At 41.6% G+C, this 23,571-nt stretch overlaps 1 protein-coding gene across 2 annotated transcripts in view; it reads right to left on the bottom strand.

Moving 5' to 3' along the window:
• Positions 1-23,571, bottom strand: part of FGD5 (FYVE, RhoGEF and PH domain containing 5) — a 93,275-nt gene that overhangs the window by 56,441 nt on the left and 13,263 nt on the right. The gene's annotated exons all lie outside the window — the stretch shown is intronic.

Genomic DNA, 23,571 nt, shown 5'->3' with positions numbered 1-23,571 from the left:
TTCACAGCATTTTCTTTTAGAAAAAGAAAAATTCAATTAAAATTGCCCATGATTTCAAAACCTCCACAAAGCATGACTAGAGGTAGGTAATCCAGATGGTGCCTGCCCTTTACCTTAGAAAGATGTCGTTTATTGCCAATCTGAATACGCCTAACTCCAAACTCCAGTTACTAGATCTTGTTAAACCTTTGTCTGCTGAACTGGCAGCAGTCTTCCAAATGTTGTTACTGTGTACTTACAGGCTGCATTCAGGTTGTCCCTTCATTTTGACTTCTATATGAAATAGGTGAACATCTTGGTGTCTTACTATGTCATGCCTCCTATCATTTAATCATTCTAAAATCTCTGAACTTCTTCCAATTATCCATTAGCATTATTCAATTTACTACCCATTTTAGCATCAGTTTTTACTACTAGCCAGTTTTCGCACTGTTCTTGGTACTGCAACACAAAACTCATTATTTCAGCACTGACGAAAGACATATACCAAGACTGCTATACCAAGTATACCAGCTCTAACACCCATCTACTCTTACTTGACTTTACTGAGGTTTTACATTCAAGGACCATACTAGTATTTTTGGCCACAGTGTCGTTCTGGGAGTTCATATACAGCTTATATACCACAGTGGCCCCAAGCCTTTTACATTTCCAGGGCAAGGTTCCAGCATTCAGCCAACAGGGTGAGTCTTGAGAAACAAAGTCTGACATCTCTGTGTTTTCCAATAGACATGTTGGCCAACCAGGTTAGTCTGTGATGCGAGCCTGGATTACTCAGTGTGTATGATTTCTATACTTCTCATTTCCTCTGAAACATTAACTTCCTTTCACAGCTCTGCCTCACCTCTTTATTTTTCTTTGATCTCCCATGTGGGGTTCCCAGATGTGAACAAACCCAAAACTTCAAAGCCAACACTAGAGTGATAGGAGGCTGGGCAAAGAGGGGTTAATGTAAGTGGGAGGGCAATGAAGAAAGAGATTCCCAAGGCCACTGACCAGACTCTTATTTCCTCATTTCTAAGCGCAAACAGGGCTGTGTGTCTCCCATGCAGATGTGGCTGTCAGCCTTTCTGTTACACCTCCAGCTTTTCCCTCATGCACAGAGTCCATGAGTTCTCACAGGCTGCCCAGTGCACTTCTCATGCCTGGACGAAGGGCCGAGCAGCAGCACTGTTCCTCTTGTTTATTATTAGTGTCTGCAGTTTTTCAGTGTAAGTGGCATCACCAAACTTTGAAAACCTGCCTAGCCTCAACAGCAAAGGGGCCTCAGTGCAAGTGAAAGCAAGAGCAAGGCAAATACAGGGACAGTTCAGGGAGCTTATTAATAGTTGAGCCAGTCTCAGTCCTTACTCACACAGTCCTGCAATTTGTAATTGTTTGCCCCAGCAGACATGAAATTAAGGCCCTCCCTCCTTTTCTCTCTCTCTCTCTGATAAATGACTGCATTATGTTAATGTAAGAACACATTACAATTTGGGAAGAATGCCTCAGTATATTAGTCCTGTAATCATTATGAATGGCATTAAAGGCTCATGTAGTAGCAGAACTTGCAATATTGCTGAACTGCTACAGGGGCTTCATTTACAGTAGACCTGCAGCCAGTGGCATGGCTTGTGTTTAAAGAGAAGTCTCAAAATGTTATGGATCTCATTTGCACAAGGGATAGGCATAAGCATATTTGTGCCACCATTTCCATTTTGCTCTTCTCTGACCACTCCAGCAGCACTCTGGTGTTTACTTCTGAGACTGTTCTATATTGTCGCAGAGCTCCTGGGCAGTACACCTTTCCCAATACTCAGCATGTGTTTTACTCCAATGAACTCACACATCTTCGTCCACCATACATGTCTATGCTCCTGTGGTCTCCTAGCACTCCTAGCTTCTGAAGACTTGAACTGTGTCCATGAACTGCTAATGATACTTTTCTTTAGCTCATTAAAAGCACTGCTAAATAAGCTTACTGTAAGCAATAAATTTTAATGCAATGGAAGATGCAAATAAAAGTGTGCGTATGAAGAACAAGGGGAAAAATAGTCCTGGAGGTTTCAATATCTCAATAGACACAGTAATACCCAACTAATTCTCCTCCTTGTAGCAATAATTTGGTTGGATGAGAACAGATTGCAGGCACATTATCTGCTGCTCCTCCAGCAATTGTCTGTCATCATTCCAAGAGTTAACCAGCACAAGAAAGGAAGCAATGGGCCTTCTGGGACAGTCTGACATTTAATTGACTGAATAAATGCAGGAGGATGCAGTGCAGCAAAAGTCTTTCAGTTAGCACCAGTTACATTATAATTACCAGAGCTGCTGATAGGTACAGAGCAGGGAGAAGCTGTACAGATGCACCCTACTAGTTACCTGTGTGCCTTTATCTCTGAACATGTATTGGTACATCTGAAAAAGTGTTCTGGAGTCTACAGATTCTCTGCTTATCCTGCTCCTATAGTTTGTTTACATCTCACCTCAAGCGACCTCAGTGACTGAGGGGAGGGTGAAGCCATCAAGGAGAGGGAAGCTGAACTGATCCTTGTACTAGCACTTTGTAAATAAAGTCCAGACACAAGTCTCTATTAAGTGGGTGATTTAACAGTGACAAAAAACACAGACAAAGTTACTATAATAAAGGTCTATGAAGACCATGTATTTTTGTTTGCATAACACCACAAATGCTCTTGGCTGTATGCTCATCTCTTGGCCACACACAGAAGTGATGTCCTGTTTCCTCCTTTAGAGTCACCAACTGCCTGAAAACAACAACAAGAAAAAAGTCTGAGTTGGTGAAAATCTCAGCTTAAGGCCTGTGACTTCCACTGATGATGTAAGTCCTCTGTACCAGTAAGGATCAGATTGCCTGCAGTTTGCTTTCAATAAATCGAGTGATGCATCCTAAAGAAAGGCTCATAAATCTCACTTGCCTTCTGCTTCATGGTCTATGATCATGAAGGGAGAAGGGGAGTGCTCTTTTTTTTGTAAGGTATTTATATCAATGTATCCCCAGACCAGTCAGCTATGCTGTGGACTATTTATCCTGTCCACCAAGTGGCTCCTTATACATCTGAAGTGCAGCTGGTTAGGCTGTTAAAATGTGCTGGCCATGATCCTTCAAATGCTACTGCAGTAGATCCATCACAGTGCCTACAAGGTATTATCACATATGTTGGGACAGATGTACAGCATATTTCTGACTTGCAATGAATCTGCAGCAGACAGTGGAAATGTGCTGGAAACGTGTTAGTCAAAAGCACTTCATCATCTCCCTGAAGTAGCAACAAGTAATCCAGGGTTCAGATGTCATGCAGTTTTAGTGCCACAGTTTAGAACACAGAATCACAGAACAGAATTATAGAATGGTTTGGGTTGGAAGAGACCTGACAGATGATCTAGTTCCACCCCCTTGCCATGGACAGGGTCACCTTCCACCAGACCAGGTTGCTCCAAGCCCCGTCCAACCTGACCTTGAACACTCCCAGGGATGGGGCAGCCACAGCTTCTCTGGGCAACCTGTGCCAGGGCCTCCCCACCCTCTAGGTAAAGAATTTCTTCCTAATGTATAATCTAAATCTCCCCTCTTTTAGTTTAAAACCATTCCCCCTTGTCTTATCATTATCTGCCTATGTAAAAAGTCACCCTCCCTCCTTTTTATAAGCCCTCTTTAAGTACTGGAAGGCTGCAATGAGATCCCCCCAGAGCCTTCTCTTCTGCAGGCTGAACAACCCCAGCTCTCCCAGCCTGTCTCCATAGCAGAAGTGCTCCAGCCCTCTGAGAACCTTTGTGGGCTCCTCTGGAGCCACTCTAACAGGTCATTGTCTTTCTTGTGCTGAGAACTCCAGGTGGAGTCTCAGGAGGACAGAGTAGAGGGGGAGATTCCCTCCCTATTAATGATATGGAGGGAGCAGGCAAGTGGGAGACTCCTGTGACTAAACCCTCTCGAGATCAAAGCAAGTCTTGTGTGGCCAGTGAGGACATTCAGATTATCCCATCCCAGCTCCTGAGCACTTCCATCATTCTCGTGTGTCTGTCCAGGAACAAGGGACTCCTTAATTGGATTTCAGTATTCCAAAATGCAGTTTTTAGAGAAGGAGACTGGGTGGCTTATCATTAATCACCATCACCAGTCAGCCTGAATTAGCTTCCTTGGAATAAATTAGTTTCTTTTGGAGGTAAGTTTCAATGTACTTTCAGTGTAAAGAAGGGTAGGAACAAGTGCAGCACTTAAAGAACCTCTGCTGTGTTTGTATTTGAAAGGAACCCATAATTGGTATCCATAAGGTATATATAGCATACAGGATGGTCCCAGCATATAAAACTCAAGAGATCAGCAAAGGATACCTTGCTTAATGACTTCCAGGGTGTGCTGAGGTTTTAACCATTGTGTCAGCATTCAGTTAACAGGTACCTGTTCAGCATTCAGACACCCGGACTGCCTGGATTACTTCCCTGCTGCCTCCCCGTGGTCTTTCACTCTGGTATCCCCAGTCAGTGCCACGACAGAGAGAGAATAGTTCTTTCCTTTGCATCTGTTGCAAACTGCAAATTAGATGATGCAAATTAATTACTACCAATATACTTGAAGGCCAAAGAGCCCCCTGATTTATTTTCTGAAAATTTCTTAGGGGTTCAAAAGTGCCTGCAGGTAAAAATTAAAGCAGTTTTTTGCCAAAAATGTCACCACAAAACAAAAGAAGCAGTTGAGGAAGCTAGAAATCATGTCCTTGGTTCCATTCCTATAGTGGAACCACTGTATTAAAAGCTGCTTTTGTCGGTAATTATCAACACATGGCTTCCCATATGCATTGTTTCCACATAGTGGCAATAGGAAGTAAGTGAACTCTTTGGGTTTCTGAGGTAAGTGCTGACTTCTGCTCTGCCTTTTGTGGGGGACAGAATGTCTTTTTGTCCAGGATGTTTCCTCCATTCATTAGCGAAACCGTGGTTCTAGATTGCTAAAAGACGATTCTCTTAATTCTTTGCTAAAAAGAGAATGGCTGTGGTATTGAATTCTGTTAGACTAGATCCATCAAAGCTCTGAAATGAATGACAATTTTGACTAAATATTTTTCTGTGTGCATTGGTGATTTCATTAGCAATTACTTGGCGTGAGTCGGCAAAGCAAGTTTTCAAGAACTACCTAAGAAGGTACAGTTATTCTTTCCCTGTGGAGTACATCCTCTACAAGTATAACTTCCCTGAAGCCAGCTGAGTGGTGATGAGCTTGACACAGCTGCTCAGAATCAGATATGCTCAGTTTACAAATGACTACTAAATTGCTGCCATAACCTTCCCATCCACAGACTCCAGCCTGTGCCCATTTTAACTCCCCTGTCATAGGGATCTTAGCTCATAACTGCTTATAATATATGGGATGCAAGACCAGAATCTCACCTGGACACAGCTGGGTTATGCAAAGCCCACATATATAAAATCCCCTCTATCCAGTGGGAGAGGAAAAGTAATCAATACCCCCCAAACCCCAACCCTCTATTGTTGGACCAAGAGGATTGAATCCAGCTTTTTTTCTACACGCAGTATCCCTATCCCTGGCTTTATTTCAAGTCCCATGCTCAGCAGTTACTAATTAAAAGCCTGTCTTTCTCAGACAGTGACATCCTTATTGCATAAAATTAAAATCATATGAACTCAATGCAGTGACAGTAATTGGAGGAGGCAATAGGGTGCTGAATAACCCTGTTCTATTAAAACTGGTTATTTATTTTCTTGTATCCATTTGTAAATTATTATTTTAATTCATTCTGCAAAAGGAAGGCTCACTACTAAAGGAAATTCAAGTCCAAATGTATTTAGAGCCAACAAAAGGAAATGCCTATTAGTGCAGCATATGTTTAGCCAGTCAGTTCCCTGTTATGGCAGATCATCAAGGCAAATATTATATCTGAAGTCTGAAAAGGGCAGGAAAGACATGATGTCTGCTCATAACATACACAGCCTGTCAAGGCAAGGTAACACAGGGATAATCACATTTCACACTCTGAGCCATAAACTTGTTTGCCTGCCAAGGCCAGAAAGGATCTCTTCCTCATGCCACAAGCATTTCAATTTGAATTTTGCTCTTCCTTGAATTGTTGTGGTGCAGAATACAGGAGAGGAAAAGAGGGTTTTTGCTCAGGTGCATAAGGCTTTTGCTCTATTCCAGACAATATTAGGGTCAAAACTCTCCCATCTTCAACCACTGCTCCTAGAGGTGCTCAGAGAACAATGGTGCTGGTGCAGGCTAGTTTTGTAAGGGAGCACTGACAGTGAGGAGCATAAAGGTGTTGGGGCTTCATCTCAGGGAGTGTTCTCTGGCCCAGCCTGGGTCACTATGAGTAGAGAAGGGATAAGAGAAAGCTTGAGATTGAGGTTTCACTAGCTATATGCCAGATGTGCTAGGCTGGATTGGCTGCTCTTGCTTTGAGGCATCTGTACAAACCTGCACAGCCACTCCACACTTCAGTGACATGTACCCTGGAGTGCACAGCTGTCTGTGAGCACCATTACCTCCCTAATCCTGTGGCTTTAAACCACTCAGGAAAACAAAGCACCAGTAAAGGCTGGACATGCATGAAAATAAAACAGAGTCCTTGGGCCTCCAACAAGTGGCATACCCCCTCCCTGCTCAATGCACACCCTCTCTCTGCTCTCACAGGCCCGAGGGAGAGGCAGTGAGCTGTGGTGGCCTCAGCTTGCGCTCAGCCTGGCCCTCTGGCCCTTGTCTTGCATTTCTTGTAAACAGGGAACGCTTCCTCCCCAGAGATGACCTGGCAATGAACTAGTGAGGGCTGACGCTCGGCCGCACCGCACCCAGCGCCCCACCGTGCCAGAAGGTACAATGGGGCAGCTGATAATACATAATAGGTTATTAAGGGCAGCTCTACCCTTTATAGACTCCTTCAAACATATTATTTACATGTCATATCAGCCACCACAGAGCTTTTACTTTCATTAAATCATCAGCTTCACAGGCACCCCAGAGCTCTTCTTTCCAACAGCCTCAGCAGAAGTTTTCCTTAAGGTTGTTCTTTTGCTTGATAAATCATAGCCCTATTGATCTCCATCCCCCTACCGTTCCCCGTCTCTGGTAACCTTTTGCTATGTTGAATCCTTGCAATGCAAAGGAGAAGGGCAAAATGCTGAGTGCTTGGCAGTGACAAAAGTCTCTGTTTTGTGCTGCAAAACTCTTCTTCCTTCCCAGACCATGCAGACCATACATCTGCATTATGTTGAAACTCCATTCTGCATATCTGTCAAAGGACAGAAGATAACAAAGAAAACACCCACTAATTATCAGGATGGGTTTCAAATTATTTGCTGAGCAACCCCTAGCCACAGCACAAGTGGCCTCTGACAATGAAATGAAACCTTTCAGCACTTCTACCCTATTCTCCTCTATAAAATGACTTAGTGACAGTCTGAGTTTGGATACAGTGGTGTAAAACTGGGGGGATTCACCCTGACTTCAGTGGAGTCACTTTATACTTGTGATCTTTGAGCAGAATAAGACCCTCTGATTTCACTCTGAACCCTCTGTAAAACTTATTCCTCTCTATAAATCAATGATGGAATAAGCCAACCCCCTAGAACTGCATTAATAAAGAGAAGGAAAAGATATAAGTAAGAAGGGACCTTCAGCTGGTCACCTGATGGTCATCTCAGAGTATGAGAAGTACACCTCTGTGGGGAGACTACTATCTGGGAAACAAAGCTGAAACCCCTGCTCTACTACAAATTCTTTGTTATAATCTCTGGCATGTTTCTTCACTTTGTGCTTTGGCAGTCAGTTGTGTTAAGTGGGTGATCCCAGAGCAATGTGATTTTTAAAATACAGGTTGGACCAAAGGCTTTGGAAACTATGGATACCTACCACAGCCTAAACCAGAAATGCTTTGTCCATTTCCCTTGGGGCACTGTTTCACTTCTGTTCTTCCTGATGACTGCAAAGTAAAAGGGATTTCACTATTGTGGCCCAATCCTTAAGTCAAAGAGGTATAGGTACCTCCAGGATCATGCCCATGATTACTGAAGTTAAGGCACAGAGTGCTTTCATTCTTGTAGCCCAATCGGCGATACGGAAATCTACCTGGATCCATTTAACGATCATGTTTGCTAGTGTTGCTGTTTTCTGCTAGGGATGGGGGTTCTTGAGTTACCGGCTCTCAGGCAGCCAAGCCAGTGATTTCTGCATGAAGGCACACAATGGAGAACAGCAGCAATGAAAGGTTTAGGCAGTGCTACTTACCCATAGAATTAGAATTCATAAAAACTTTGTAGACAAAAATCAAAAAAAGGTCTGCACAAATCATTGTATGGGAGTTCTGCAAATGGAGCCAGGCAGAACAAAGGCATGTTTGTCACACACAGTGGACACTCCTGGAGATGCTCAGTATTGGTGGATGGTTCTGCTGTCTTACAAGCATAATAAAGAGTTTTAAAGTTTTAAATAGGTCAGAATCTGGTCCAGATATGTTTCATGGCTGCACAGGGAGGTTATTGACCACACTGAGCAACACAGAACTAGAATATAAGTCCTGTTCCTTAGTGTCTCTATGTTTATACAATACAGCAGCTGCTCTGTACTTTAGCACGTATAGTCCTGAAACTCAGAGCACAGCTGGAACTACACTGCTGATTCTGGAATCTAGCCTGGATGAGATGTGATTAGGTGTCAGTTAGGCAAATGTGATCATTATAGCAGCAAATGGATCCAATTCATTATAATCCTTTAAGAATATCCAGTTTAACATAATCTTAAGTGATAACAGTAGTGAAAAGTCAAAGGAGGATGCCAGCTTGGAAACTGATGTCCGTGAAACACAAACACAAAACTGAATTTGAATCAATCATAATCTGCTGCAGCCAGAATTTTTAGTGATCTATGTATTAACAGAAATCTGAATTCTTGTCACCCGATGCCAAAAGACATCAGAACTGGTGGAAGACAGAGGGATTGGTTTTGTGATAGAAAACATTCTTGCATTTTTTTAAGCTGTTTAGAGTTGTGTTGGGATCAGACTTAGAATTAGTATTCCTAAAGACTTTTAGAGAACAGGGAAAATGATACTTCCAAAGCAGGTAATGACAGTTTTCAGTTTTTGTTTTCTTTCTGTTCAAAAAAATAATATTTTATTCTAAAATTAGGAGAAGTAGCAATAATACGATAACATAACACTAATACTTCACAAATCTTCTGAATCTGATAGATTCAGAACATACTTCTGAATCTGATATGATTCTCAGACAAAATACGAATTTCTTGCAAGTAGTGAAGTTATACAAACACTTTACATGATAATGAGTTCGAATAAGAGAATTATCTCAAAGCATTGTCATAGCATTACTGATTTCAATTTCACTCATGCATAAGTAGAACAACAGTTGTTTATGCACATAGTGGAATAAGGGCAGAACATGGGATTTTGAAAGTGGTATTAGGAACAGCAGGACACCCTTGATTTGTAATTGCCATTTCCAAAGTGGAAATGACTCTTGTAATGTATGGCTTTAAGATGTCCCTTTCAATGCAGTAACAACATCCATCTTTTAGATCCAGCAGTGCAAGAGTGCCCAAGTGTGCAATGTGAGTGCCTTCAGTAGCAGCTGGCAAGGAGAACTCACAGTGCTGTATATATTTCTGTTGTGCAACTAAAGAATCAACCTTGCAGTACCTCAGCAAAAACCTGTCATTTGCCATGTGCCTCAGGCTGAGAATGGTACTGAAGTTAGAGAGGAGTTAAGGGAAAGGTATAGTACCAGTGACTGATGTTCAGGGCAGGTGTCAAACTGCATCCCAGGCTACCAACTCTGCAGAAAGGACAAACCAGTAGCTCCCACACAGGACTGGACACATTCAATGTGTGCAGAACTGACATCAACTTATGGTAAATCAAAACAATCATTTTGTTGGACCCTGCCAGGTTTTTTGAGTCTTAATGAAAGTTAATGAGCGCACTTGTAACAAACGTGGGTAGAGACCTTTCCCAAATCTTCGTTCGCGAAGACTGTCCATGATGATGATGAATGACTATTAAGGTTCTGAATTATTAATGGATTGAAAAAGCAAACTTTATGGACCCCAAAAATAAATTGCATGGGAAAAAAGCCATAATGAGGTGGATTTACAGGATGAAGTTCAGGTGCTAATTTTAAATCAAAGAATTTTCATTTGGGTGTGGCCCCTAGGTGATATTTATATTTTTGGGGCAAAATATTGTAAACCTATCAGCCTATGCCTTTCACATTCAAGCCCTGAGAACCTTATTCTACATTTGCCTCAAAACAGCCTAGTCCATCAAAATTGCTAGAGCAAGGTGAGAAGGTAAAAAATTACTACTTTGATCTAGACGCTTGCTTGACATCAGACTTTAGAGGTATCAGAAAATTTCTTTAACTGGGGGCTTAGAACTTTCCTCTGCTGCATTTATTAAAGCAACAACCAAGTTTAAATATCTAGACAGGTGGACATTTGTGGCACACTTCCTGACCTAGCAGTAAGAGGAATAAAATATGCCTTATAAACTATGAAGAAACAAGAAGAGATGAAGAATGACCGCTGTTATGAGACAGTACCCCATGCAATAAGGGCAGAGGAACAATCCTCAGAGGTATTTTAAATACAGCCTCCCCAATTCCTCAAGAGAGCTCGAGAGTGTTCCTCTCTCCCTCCCAGACCAAATGATGCCATGCTTAACCTCCCACAGAGGCTAAACTAGCACTGATTCTTGCTGTCATTCTTCAAGTGGCACCCTCACTGACTCCACTACTGTGGCAAAGCTCAGCAAACACAGCAGTGTGGAAATGCAGCTCAGCCTGCAATGTGGGCACAGCCAGTGAGAGAAGTGAAATCAGAACTGTCAGTCCACAGAGCTTGTATAATGATGTGGCCAGAAGCCATGGCCCAGTTATGACAGCTTGAGCAGGAATACAAAAGACAAGAGCTGGACCTCATCAAACAATTTTCTGTGGCTTAATCATGCTTCTCTCTCTGTAATAAAGTGTTCTGTGTGCAGGCAGATTAAAGATTTGCTTCACATCTAATGGTTCACTTTACAGGGGGCAAAACTCTCTTTGTATGTATGTATTAGTGGCAGTATAACTGTAGTATGAAGACTCAAGATTGTGCCTCCATTACCATTTGACCAGTAAGACTAGTGTGCATGGCCTGGGTCCTCAACCTGAAACTAGCTCAGCACCAGAAAAGTGACCAGGTTTTGCCTGTTTAGCTATCTGAATGAAGTCAAACAAGCCACAGGCACAGTGCTGGGGAAGAGGATAAGGTGGCCTCTTTGGCCCAAGGAGGAAGATGGGACTAGGCAGTAGTGGAACAGCTCAGCTGATTTTAACACCACAGTCTGAGCTTTAATGTGGGCTGCACAGGGCCATGGTGGATATACACACACCATGTCCTGGTGTGTGCACAGTTCTGCTGGTCTCTGCAGTGTATTCTGCAACCACTTTGTGCTGTTTACTTTTCAGAGGACACCATGGACAGGAAGACCAGTGTATCATATGTGGATCAGAAAGGAGACCTGTGCAAGGAAAGGTAGGATTCATACAAGCCATGGAAAATGCAATGAAGAAGCCTGCTGTCTTTATAGACTTGAAAGTATCCAGGTATGCCCTGTTACCATCTTATGTTATGATTTTCTGGAGCTGCCTGCTGCATCAAAGCATGGCTGTTAGTTCTCTCCCTGCTCTGGGAATGGATGTACACAGGTAGAACAACAGATGTGGTAACACACTCACAGTGGGTTGGTTACATGACTGACATGAGAAAATGGCTGGCTGACATGGGGACATCACTGATATGCTCCACAACCCTTCTGCAGAACTGTGGCATTGAGGCCACTCCCAAGAGGTAGCTCTAACCACTCTGAAAAGATCTTATCTGGCCCTATATCGCATGGTGTAGCATGATGTTTTGCAGCAGGTACACTGTTAGGTTCTCTGATCTAAACAATCTGTTCACTTACCACTGAAATGTAAATTGGTATCTTTATGTAGAGTAGGCTCCAAGACTTTCCAACAAACCTTCACAGCTTTCTGTCATGGTCCCATTCTCTGAAGCCCCTAGCCTGTCACAGATTTCATGGTTCAAGTGTTGCAATGTTTATTTATGCGAAAAGTCCTCAGATGTCTTTTAAAATAGTATTGTGCTATAGTATTGCTCCTTTTTATGCCTTGAAGCTTTTTGGTTGAATTGTCATCCCATTAACCCAGCTTTTCATCTGCAACATTTTATTTTACACACACTCTTAAAGTCAAATTCCTTCACATCTTAAAGCAGTGATGAAAAAGGTATTTTATCTGCTATGTATAGAATGGCTGTGCTGGTTTTGGCTGGGGTAGAATTAACTTTCTTCATTGTAGCTAGTATGGGGTGGTGTTTTGGATTTGTGCTGAAAACAGTGTTGATATTACAGAGATGTTTTTGTTATTGCTGAGCAGGGCTTGCACAGTGTAAAGGCCTTTTTTGGTTTTCTTACTGACATGCTGGGGAAGAAGTTGAGGGGGTGTGTGTGAGGCTAGGTGACCCCAGGACAGGTGACCCCAACTGATCCAAGGGGTACTCCATACTGTATGATGTCATGCTCAGTAAATAAGGTGGGGGGACGTTTGGAGCAATGGCTTTGTCTTCTCAAAGAACTGTTACATGCGATGGGGCCCTGCTGTCCTGGGGATGGCTGAACACCTGCTGCCCATGGGAAGCAGGGAATGAATTCCTTTGCTTTGCTTATGTGTGTGGCTTCTGCTTCACCTACTGACCTGTCTTCATCTCAACACATGAGTCATCTCACTTTTACCCTTCTGATTCCCTCCCCAGTCCCACTGGTGGGGGAGTGAGCGAGTGGCTGCTGGGGCTTGGCTGCTGGTTGGGGTTAAACCACGACAATGATTACTGCAGAGTCTGGAGCATTAGCTCAGTTCGCAAAGGACTTTACCAGGAGAAACCTGTTTTTCTTTGCTGCAACATTTGAAGTTTACTGCAACATTTGAAGAAATTTACTTTTGAGCCTCAGAAAACTGAAAAGAAGTTATTTCAGATGTTCTAGAAATGAAACAGAACTGTGCCCATTTCTGGTTGCCTTGAGACCAAAACCTGTGGTATTTCTTTCTCCTGTGGCTGGTGTCTTAGGCACTGAATTGTGAGAAATTCAGAATCTAATTACCAGTGCTGACTGATTCAAAGTGATCTGGGACAAAAAACCAGACTTTCAAGAAGCAGAGATTGGGTTTTCCATATCTTAGGCTACAGCATATGGGTGTTCCTTTAAATTCTGTCAAAATAGACGTATCGGTCACATAGAATGCTTTTGTGAATTTTTCCCTTTTGGAAAATGTTTCAGCTCACTCTATTTTCAGGTGCCAGCCTGAATCATCAAGGCAGTCAAATCATAAACTGCTGTTCATATCCTCAGAGGTACAAATCAGCAGAGCATCCAAATGCACCCCAAATGAGCACCTGGCACCGTATCATTTTCTCATCCAGATTCCAGCTTACGTAGTCACTTTTCCAACTATAACATATTTACTAATGTCCTTCTGACTATGAGTCCTAGATCCACTTAGAAAAAGATGATACGTTTCTTGAAAAGAAACTGTCTGATGGCATGGCACATATTATAGTTAGAGATCAGGAGTATGTTCCTGATTATTATTTTTTTGTTTATTTTTGGCAGTGTAACCTAGTCACTAAAACTTGGAATCAGAGTCTTTATGTTCTATTTTCATTTTGTCATTCCATACTTTCCATGGAAAATACTCACAGTAAGTTCAACATAATGAACACCATACTGCCCTGCAGGACTCTTAAGATGTAAGGGGAGTTGTCATTTCCCTGTATTAACAGGATCAGCTGCTTTATCAACACCATGCAGCCAGGTCTGAGGACAAACCAGGGGAAAAACGCAGTGAAGCTAGGATCAGAAGGAAACCTCTCTAATGAGGTTTGTAATTGTAATATTCCCTATTAAAAAAAACCCAAAAAACAAACAAGCAACCCAAAACAAAAATAACAAGGTATTTTTGACAGAAGTGAGACTTAACAGACTCCTCTCTTACTGCTGTTAGCATTTCTCCAGCTATTTGTGTTGCCAGAGCCACAAAGGAATTTGTACAGATTATACAATCTTTCTTGTTATCAATCAAAATGGCCTTCACTCTTCAAGACAATTTTCATGGCTGATCAGCCCTGCCCTAAATCTCTCCCATAGAGTCTTTCTGAAGCAGTGGTAGTTTGTGCTAAATGTATCTTAGTCTTGTGCTAAGATCCCCAAAATAATTTTGCTACCAGGAAAGAATTGGGAAGTTTTAGATAGCAGATCCCTCGAAGTACAAGCTGAAAACCAAGCTCTCTGTTGCTCTCAGGCCAGCACATGCTGGTCCTGTCATTTGGTCATGGGGTAGGAAAACAGTGAAAAATGCTATCACCTTTTCCTGCATTACCAGAATAATGCTTTTTAATGCTGGTGCTGCAAGGTTTAGTGATCTCAGACAGTGGGAGAGAGACTGTGTCCAGAATGCTCCTGAGCAGTCCAGAACAAAGCAGTGCCCAGTGTCTTGGATTTTAAAGTTCCTGAGCTCCTGCAAGCTGGGTGTGCATAGATACCTCCCTGTGAGAAGGGCAGGGAGGTTTGGCAGCTTCTATCAGTATTCAGAGAGACCTGAGAGCATATGAAAGACTCTGACACTACTAAGAAACCTCTTATTTTCATGGCTCTCCTTCCAGAAGTGTTTTCTGGAATTCTAAACTAACAAGATCTTTTATCTGGCTTTTCTTTCCTGACATTTGGGGGAAGCATCATCAAGGGAACTTAGTTTTCCTGTATTACAGAGATTCACCCAGTTGTTAAAGGAGAGTATTTCCAGAAGGAGAGAAGCAGTTCTTAACTGCTAATCTGTAGGGCTGAAGGAAAGTGCTCAGTGGCTCTCCTCTGTCTCCTAAAAGGTCATGTTCGGTTCCCAGATTAAAATGAGAGCTGGCTGTACTTTGCATGGCTGAGGCATTTTTAGTTGAAAAATCAGGTTTGGTATGATTAAAAATTGCATAGATTTATGACATATGGCTGAGATGAATCTATTAAATAATTCCAACCCTCTCTCCTCAATAATTCTGGAAAATCAAAATCATCTTAATTCTTCAACTCAAAAGTAGAGTTTAGTTCAGAATTTACTTTAGTATATCTATTTTTTTTATTTGCAAATGAAACAATCAGAAAAAATGTCAGGAACTACATAATTCCTTTATTTTGTTGCGTTTTTTTTCTTGGACTTTTCAGTTAGGCACACATATTTACTATCTCTTGTAGCCACTGAAGATGTTTTTCCTTAGAACTGCAACCTAATGACAAGATAAATTGCTTGTCCAGACAAAATACTTTTTTTTTACATTTTTGTCATTTTAATATATGTCACTCTCACAGTGGTTCTTTACCCTGAGTGTATTCACTGTGACATAGTTTTATTTCACTGCCATTGTCTGGATTTTTTAAGCCTGACAGTGTGAGAGTGGAAAGTTTAAAGGAAAGATTTTGAGGTGCCCAGTTTTATCTCACATATTGCCCTTATCTATTTAAGGACCAGAAGATTTGACTTCAAAGATGTATTCTGCTGTATGGAGTCCATTACTTCTGAGGATGTGCGCTAAGGAGGAGTCCCTTCTGAGCTCTTCTAGCCTACTCTCAGAACTAGGAATACAGACTGATACCTAAAGTGTAAGAGGGTAAGAAACTTTCATCAGAAACGCCAAACTAGCTATTCTTGAATAGGTCCATCTGCCCAGAGGGCTCAGCAGGGGGATGTAGTGGGTTGATATCTCAGTTTATTAGATGTATTCAAGATGAAAGGATGAACTGCCAACAGACTGAAAAGGTATTTAATTTGAGACAGCTGAGAATGGCTGGATGGAACAGACACAAGCAACTATCACTTGTCTATCAGTACCTAGCTGTATTTCCTTTGAGAAAAAGAAGTCTGAGGACATCCCTGTGATACTGGTAAATCAGACAGAGCACCAAAAGGTGTTCTCTGATGATAGGTCTAAATCTGCTTGCTCTACACCTTTGACAGACAGCATCTAATTAATCCAGCCAATTACTCAAGTGAAGGGGTCCTTTTATAAGCTCTTTAAGAGGGTTCTTAGCAAAACAGACAGTGCCTCTTAAAGATGTTCTTCCATCCATTAACTCTAGTCAATTAAGATAAAATTAATTGTTCCATGCCACTGAACACCAAATCTTTAAGGCAGTTTTTACATTAACCCCCCCTTTGGGTCCTGTAAAAGAATTCTTCTAGGATAATTAAAAATGTGCTGTACATTATAAATCACTTTGCTGGGTGGCATATCAAACCATAAACTATGAGATTAGCTTTGCATTTAAAATGCAATAGCATTCTGTTGCTTTTGTTACAAATCTAATCTAGAGATATACCCCATGTCATTGAGCAGTGGATTCTGGAAAGGCTGCAGAATTCTAATGTGCAATCTCTCATTCAATAAATCTTCTCAGTAAGGCTCGGGGTGGGGGTGGGACAGGAGAAAGGCGTGCAAAGAACACTCATTGACAGTAAAAGGCCTGACCATTTCAAACAGGCTGCATCTTGCCAATGTGCAATCTCATCACCCTGTCTGCAGCATATGCTTTTTTTTCTGCATGGTGCTAGGAATGCTTAAATCACACCAGTATCACTTCTATGCCCTATAAACATCATCCAGGGCAAATCTGCAATACACAGCAGACTCTCTCCTCTTGTGTAACCCCACTGAAATGTATTTCTGAAGTCTACCCAGGTATATGAGCCTTCGGGACGTGAAGATAGCCATGTGTACACATTCCTCCTTCTCTGCACTGTAATTTGATCAGAAAAGTAGCCATCAGAATGGAGTTGAGCTGCTAATAAAGCCAACATCTGCTGAGGTCTTGGGAAAATTTCCTGGGAGGTATATGGGACTGTGATTCCTCGTAAACAAAGCCAGGGTTAGATCCAACATGTTGTGTCTGAAGAGTGGCAGCCCTCTGAGGCTGTGCTGGGACATAGCTGCTGTGTGTGCAGGATGGTGAGGTGCAGTACAAAGCTGCATTGGGGGAGCACATTGACTTCCTCACTACCTACACTGTCTCCCCACACCTGCCTCCCCAGCAGGAACCAGGATAGACAGCTCCATGGATATGAGGGAACAGGAAAGCGGTCATGGAGCTGCTGTAAGATTGATACCTGAATGTGGGCAATGTATTAAAATCTCTCCTTCTTTGGTATTAATATGATATTCCTGATACTGTTCAGAGGCACTTCTTAAAGGTGCTTGTTAGAAAAACTCTGCCATCCAAGAGCATTTAATAGCTGTCTTTCCATCTCTAATGCCTGACAATGCAAGGTGAAGCACTGCCCAGCCTCGAGCAGCAAGGGCTCCCACAGACTGCTCCCTGTCTCTGAGCAGCTGGAAGTCCTGCATTAACCACTATCACCTCCTTACTCCCTGTGGCAATTCAGACAGTACTCAAGTAAACAGAAAGAAAGACACAATTCATGACAGAGCTGGCTGTGGCTGTTGTCAGGAATTTCAGTAGGTTATGCACAGCTCTAAGTCAGGATATAGTATTGGGATCCTTTACTCTCCAAGAATTTACAAAAGTTTCTTTCAGGTTTATGCTACAAAATGCAGTAATAGGTGAAAGCTGATGACATATTATTTTCCATCATGTTCACCAGATCACAAGTGAGAATGCCTCTTTCCCTTGTGTCTAAGCTCAGTCCCTGATCCTCCTTCCCTCTGTTACAGCATTTTTATGGGACTTCCTTCCATCTACAAGATCTAGAGCGCAGCACATGTTCCACGTCTACCTAAACTATGTATAGATTTATATATGTGTAATTGCTTTTTAAAAAATTGTTCCTTTAAAAACCTCTCACAATGCTTATGCTAACCATATTTCTCCTACACTTAATGACTGTCAGCAAAATTCCATACAATTGACCCATACAGGTCTCTAAGGGACCTGAGCCCTATTAGTAGACCTCTTCTGTGCTACCTCCATAATTAACATTAACATATCACCAGCCCTGGGAAGTGCTTGACCTAAAAAACAAAATTCTGTCTCTTGTAAAGCTTCTCATCAATGCTATGGGTGTATGCTAGCTTAGTGTAGGCACAGAGCAGGGATTTAAGGGGCAGAGAGAACTATGAACTGAGTGGAATCAACATCTAGGATTGGTTTTTCTGATAAAGCAAAAACAGAAAAAGATGGGAACATCTTTCCCAGAGTGACTACCTAAAATCTAGGCTGAATCTGTAGCTCAAGGCCTAACTTTCCTTCCAAATCCAGATGCTTTGAGAGCCTGCTTTGCCTAGGTTTGTCTCCAGGTCTAGTCTAGATATAACTTGGTTCTACTACAAATGCAGGATAATGTCAGCAACGCTGCTATTATCATACACAGCAGTGAGCCAAAAGACAGCGTGAGCAGTGTTGAACACAGGTATCTTTTTTGGATATCCTCTGACAGCCATGCCTGTACTGAGCAGCTCTAGCTAAGACAAGCAGAAAAAGAACAAAGCACGAGTTGATTTTATCTTCTTGAGAAAATTCTTGAGTTTTACCCTAAACAAGAAAATATGGTTATTGGACTGCTCATTTGGATGAGAACAGTCTTGATATGGGCACCATATGGGCCAGTGCATTACAGATCAAAACCTGCTTTTCAGCTAACAAATTCTGTGTCTTTCATCTGCCCCTGTCTCCTAGAAAATGTCAGAAACACCTGGAAATTTGGTGCTGCTTCTCCTTTCACAAGTACTCCTTGTGTATATGAGGCTCTTTTGATTATCTCTGGACTATTTTCCCCTCATTTGCTCTTTGTCGAGGCAGAAACAACTATAGCCCTATGGTTTTCTTAGGGCCACAGTTCAACTGAATTAATTATCATTGAAGGGGCAGGTTGCACCTGTTTAAAAAAAAATCTGGTGCTTTAGCTGTACCTATTGTTTTTGCTGTGTTATTTATCCAAGGAGTGAAAGACTTAAGGAGTTTCTAGTGGCCATTCTCTGTGCTTATATGATGCAATACCACAGCTGTATTTCTCAGAGCTGACAAAAATGTTGACATTGCTGTTAGGATTCTCCTGCCAGCTGCATGCCAACACACTTCAGATGCTAAACCATTGTCATACCTACTTGTGCTACTTTCTTAGACATTACCAAGGAGCTCTAATCTTTTTCTGATCAGCAGTTGCATTCCTTGCCAAAATGATGATTCCTGCTTGGACCCACTCTACCAGCTCCTTTGCCTCCATAGAGAGCCTGGGCACTGTAGAACTGCTGCAGGAATCAGGCATCAGGAAGCAACAAGCCCTACACAGACAACACGTGACAGCCTCAGAGTGCTCCTGGGGAACTTCTGATTTGCAACAGAGATGATATATGGGATCAGTAAATGTACAGATTTAAGGACCACTCCTTCCCTGGGGCTGTGAGTTCAGTGAAAACAGTGACACTGACGTGCAGCTACAATTGCTGTCTTGGAAAGGCTTTTTGTTCCCTTTCCCCAGTGACCTCCCCAAAAGCTCAGCTGTCTGCTGGGATCTGCAGCATTAATAACCTCAGAATGGCACAGAAAACACAGCTTGCAGCAAGAATTACTTGGGAAAGCAGCACGGGCAACTGAAAAGAACACATCTACCTGCTTTCTCACTGAAGACACTGAAAAGTCCTTATTGGTCAATGACCTTTGGTCCAATCACTCTATTCTTGCCCTTTGCATTAACTTAAATCAGGTCTCAAACTGGGACTTCCCTTCCAAATGCAATGTAAACCCCAACAGATAGAGTAAGGGGAAGATGTTTTTGCATTTGGCAAAATGCATTCACTGAAACCTGTCAAAGAGGTTGATTTGTGCTCCAGGGAGTCGCACACAATGTTCCTGATCAAACCACAGGTAAAATCTCCACTCCAGCATCAGCTCCACTGACTGTCTAAAATTGAAGTGTCTGTGGAAGAATGAGCAGCTGGAGGGCCAAGCTCAGCTACTCCTAACTGCACTTATATAGCAGGGAATTAGCATCTCCACATGTTAATGACAGTAACCTTTCAAACAGACCGTGTTTTGCATTTAAGGACTTTTGACACCCACACAGTTCAGTCATAGACACTGGACAGCATGAGGTCTACGATTAATTCTCAGACTGTGTCCTCTTGTACTCTATGCACTTTCTCACCCATTTTTTTATGTGAGCTTTTACAAACATGCCCATCTGTGACTACAGCACGTGTGGCCAGTGATCACTAGAGGAGAGAAAGTTTGGCCTACTTACCCTCTTATTAAAGGGTACAAGTTTTTAAAGGAAAATAATGGTAATGAAAAAAAGTGGTTTCTGCTTACAAGCAATAGAGTTCCTCAGGGTCAGACTCTAATCTCAACCATCTTCTGTAAGATCTTTTTAAGTTTTTGTTGACTGTCTGATGAATATTTGAATGTAAGGGATCTCTAACCAACTGGAAAGAGACTTCCTAAACCCTTCTAATATCCTTTACAGAAACATTTCCAGCTCTCTCATACTCTTCAAATGAGTTTGTGTGAATTTAAGTAGCAGTAAAACAGACCACCGTTTTAGAAACAGTTCTGGTTTCTCTTCTAATAGGAGAATAGAGGGAAAATAGAGTTGGTTTGTGAATCACATTTATAGCTACATTTTCTTGAATGACAGATTGAATATGTGAGCCACAACCTTACAAAATACTTATCTACAGAATTTTTGGCAATGAGGAAAGCATACAAAGGCTATGATCTATGGCCACTCTTACAGGCCTCAGTTATATCATGCTTGGGTAACTCAGTGTTGTGGGTATTATCTGACCTACTTTATAAGTCAAATTGTTTCAAATGTCTTTGCTAATTGAAAGAAAAAGAAAATGGAGGAGAGTAGGAAGAAGATATTGATGAAGAAAATCTCATTTATTCAGCCAATTAAAAGAAATGAAGAGGTGGCATCTTTAGCTTCCCCTGCACTGTAATGAATGCAGATGTGTGCAGGTTTAATTCAGCTCACTCTGCTGAACTTCCCAGAACAGTCCTGAGCATTTTCTTCTGCCTTCGTATACATCAGACAGTCAAGTTGTGCCTCTCTGTTCTGAGATTAAGTGACAGCCTTGTAGGTTAATTAGCACCTTAGTGCAGCAAGTATTTATCTGATTTTTAAACATATTAGAAATACAGAGTGGAGCTGAATTCTGCATCTGCTTTTGATAAACAGCTAGTGGATTCTTTCAGTAATTGACACACTGCCTCTTTGACAAACCTGGCAATATTGCTGGGTTTTCTAAGAACCTTCTTTTTATTTGTAAACTTACAGGTCTTTTATGTGAATTTATGTGAATTTCCTTGAGGTTATATAAATTTCACTGATTCACAATTACAACAAAATAAATATAATTTTCATGTGTATTTGTTTTACTGTGATAAATATGACAACGGTGAGTGTCCTTTCTTGGTCACTGCTATTTTCATGTATGAGCTATTTATACTGAAGCTTCCATTACTTAATTATCTCTAGACTTTCACCTTCTCCTTCACACACTGTGCTTAGTACCACATTGTGCCTCTCTAAGAGTTGGTGATTTAATCTTATATAGCATTCGTGTTTCTCATTTGAAGGAGGAGAAAGAGCGAGGAATATGACATCTTGATTTCACTGGTTAAAAACGTGCTATTTGGAGGAAAGTCACTCTAATGGTTTAAATTTCACCTTAAGGACATATGAATGTCTAAGTAGCGTTCTATTCAGATCATTTATAGACTGAGAAATCATGTTTTAAGATGTCTATTATGCTCAGCTTTTATTAGGCTGTTTTTTGTGTGTCCTACAGAAGGGTAGGGAACAGGCAGTCATACAGACTGTCCCAGGCTGCTCATCAGTGACTGATGACCTGCAGGGAGCAGAGAAGATATAACCACTTTAAATGCCATAATTTGAACAGAGGTTGATAAATCCAGAGGTGACGCAAGGGGACAGCTTGCTTCATTGTAGGGGGAACAAACTGCTCATCCACTGGATTTTTCTCCTTTTACAGGAGGGAGATTTGCGTCCCCTATGACCCACCAACCATACACAGCAGTTCTCCCTCTGTCTAATATGATCAGCTTTCTTGATAATACTAAGGCCGAGAAGCATCAGATAGATGACATATATCTTGAAAAGCTGTGGAAAGTTGGGAGTCTTGGGAGTAATTTACAGGCATGAGACTGCAATTCTAGAGATCTATTAGATACTACATAAGCCTTAGTGTAATTGCACAGAGCACTGGAATCCTCACACTGGCCCCGAAGAATTCACTTGCGAGTCAAAGTCTGAGCAAGTCCTGCTGCTGGTGAAGGACAATGATCAGACCGAGGGTCTTCTAGTATGTATCAGTGACCATTTTATGTAGAAGGCTATAGGAATGTACAGGTAACAGCAACATGGGCTTTTGCCTTATTTTTTATGAATACTCAACATCACAGTGGGATTAGCTGCAGACCTGCAGGAATACTCCTTTTATTCCTCTCTTCTACCTATCTTCTTTCTTCTCTGGATTTTGAGCATCTTAGCAGAAAGGACTGAGACTTAGCAAACCTGTTAAATCCAAATAACGGACTGTAAGTAGAAAGCAAAAAGGTGGAATGAAATTCTGAAAATGCCCAACTGATGCCACCTTCCTAACCTTATCTAAACAGTGATGAAAGACTCTCCTCGTCTCTCCTAGACTATGAAATGAGTGTTTGAGGTATCTCTTTCCCATCACTCTCATGTTTATCACGCTGCCATATACACAGGTGATGCTTTGAAGGTCAAGCTACTTAGTGAAGCTATTCTCTAAGACATAAGCAAAATACTTTAACTGACTTTCATCTGATGAGAAGTCTAGCCAGTAACCGTGGTGAAATTGCTCTGAGCTGTTGAGGGTCAAAGTAATGCTGTAAATTACAGTGTATTGTCTCAGAGGTGGGGCACAACTGTCTTTTCTTTCAGGCTGAGCAATTGGGTTGTGTTGCTTTGCACTTTGTAGCGCAAATCTTCAGAGAAAAGGAGTTAGAAAGTGGTTTTTCAAAAACCAGTGAATCACAGAATTTTTAGGGTTGGAAGGGATCTCTGAAGATCATCTAGTCCAACCCTCCCCCTGCCAAGGCAGGGTCACCTAGAGCAGGTTACACAGGAAGATGAAAATTGAGTCTGATTCAGGCTATGTGGACTGGGGAAAGATCAGGAGAATTTTGTCCAATTCCACATAAGATGCATTATTTCTATACTGTACAGAAGGCTAATGATGATCTATATTATTAGACACCTGAATTAGAGTTTAATTATTAATACCCAATAACTAGATTTTGGGGATATACAATTACTGCTCTTCGGGGGCAGTATTCCCAGTTCTATTCTGGCAATAGTAATTCTAAGTTAAGATTTATTTCCAGAACACCTTCCTTATTGGGCATTTTTTATAAACTTGATCGCTTCTAATTAGAAATTATTGGTTTGAATCTACTACACGTGGTCTTTCCTTTCAAGCAAGAAAATTAAACCGTGAATCTTCTCATCTGACAGCCCTCC

The sequence above is a fragment of the Manacus candei genome, unplaced genomic scaffold, assembly GCF_025592945.1.
Source record: "Manacus candei isolate 608988 ecotype Guabito, Panama unplaced genomic scaffold, ASM2559294v1 h1tg000025l, whole genome shotgun sequence".
NCBI classification, from domain to species: domain Eukaryota; kingdom Metazoa; phylum Chordata; class Aves; order Passeriformes; family Pipridae; genus Manacus; species Manacus candei.
The sequence above is the reverse complement of the archived record's forward strand: the minus strand, read 5'-3'. Positions and strand labels throughout refer to the sequence as shown.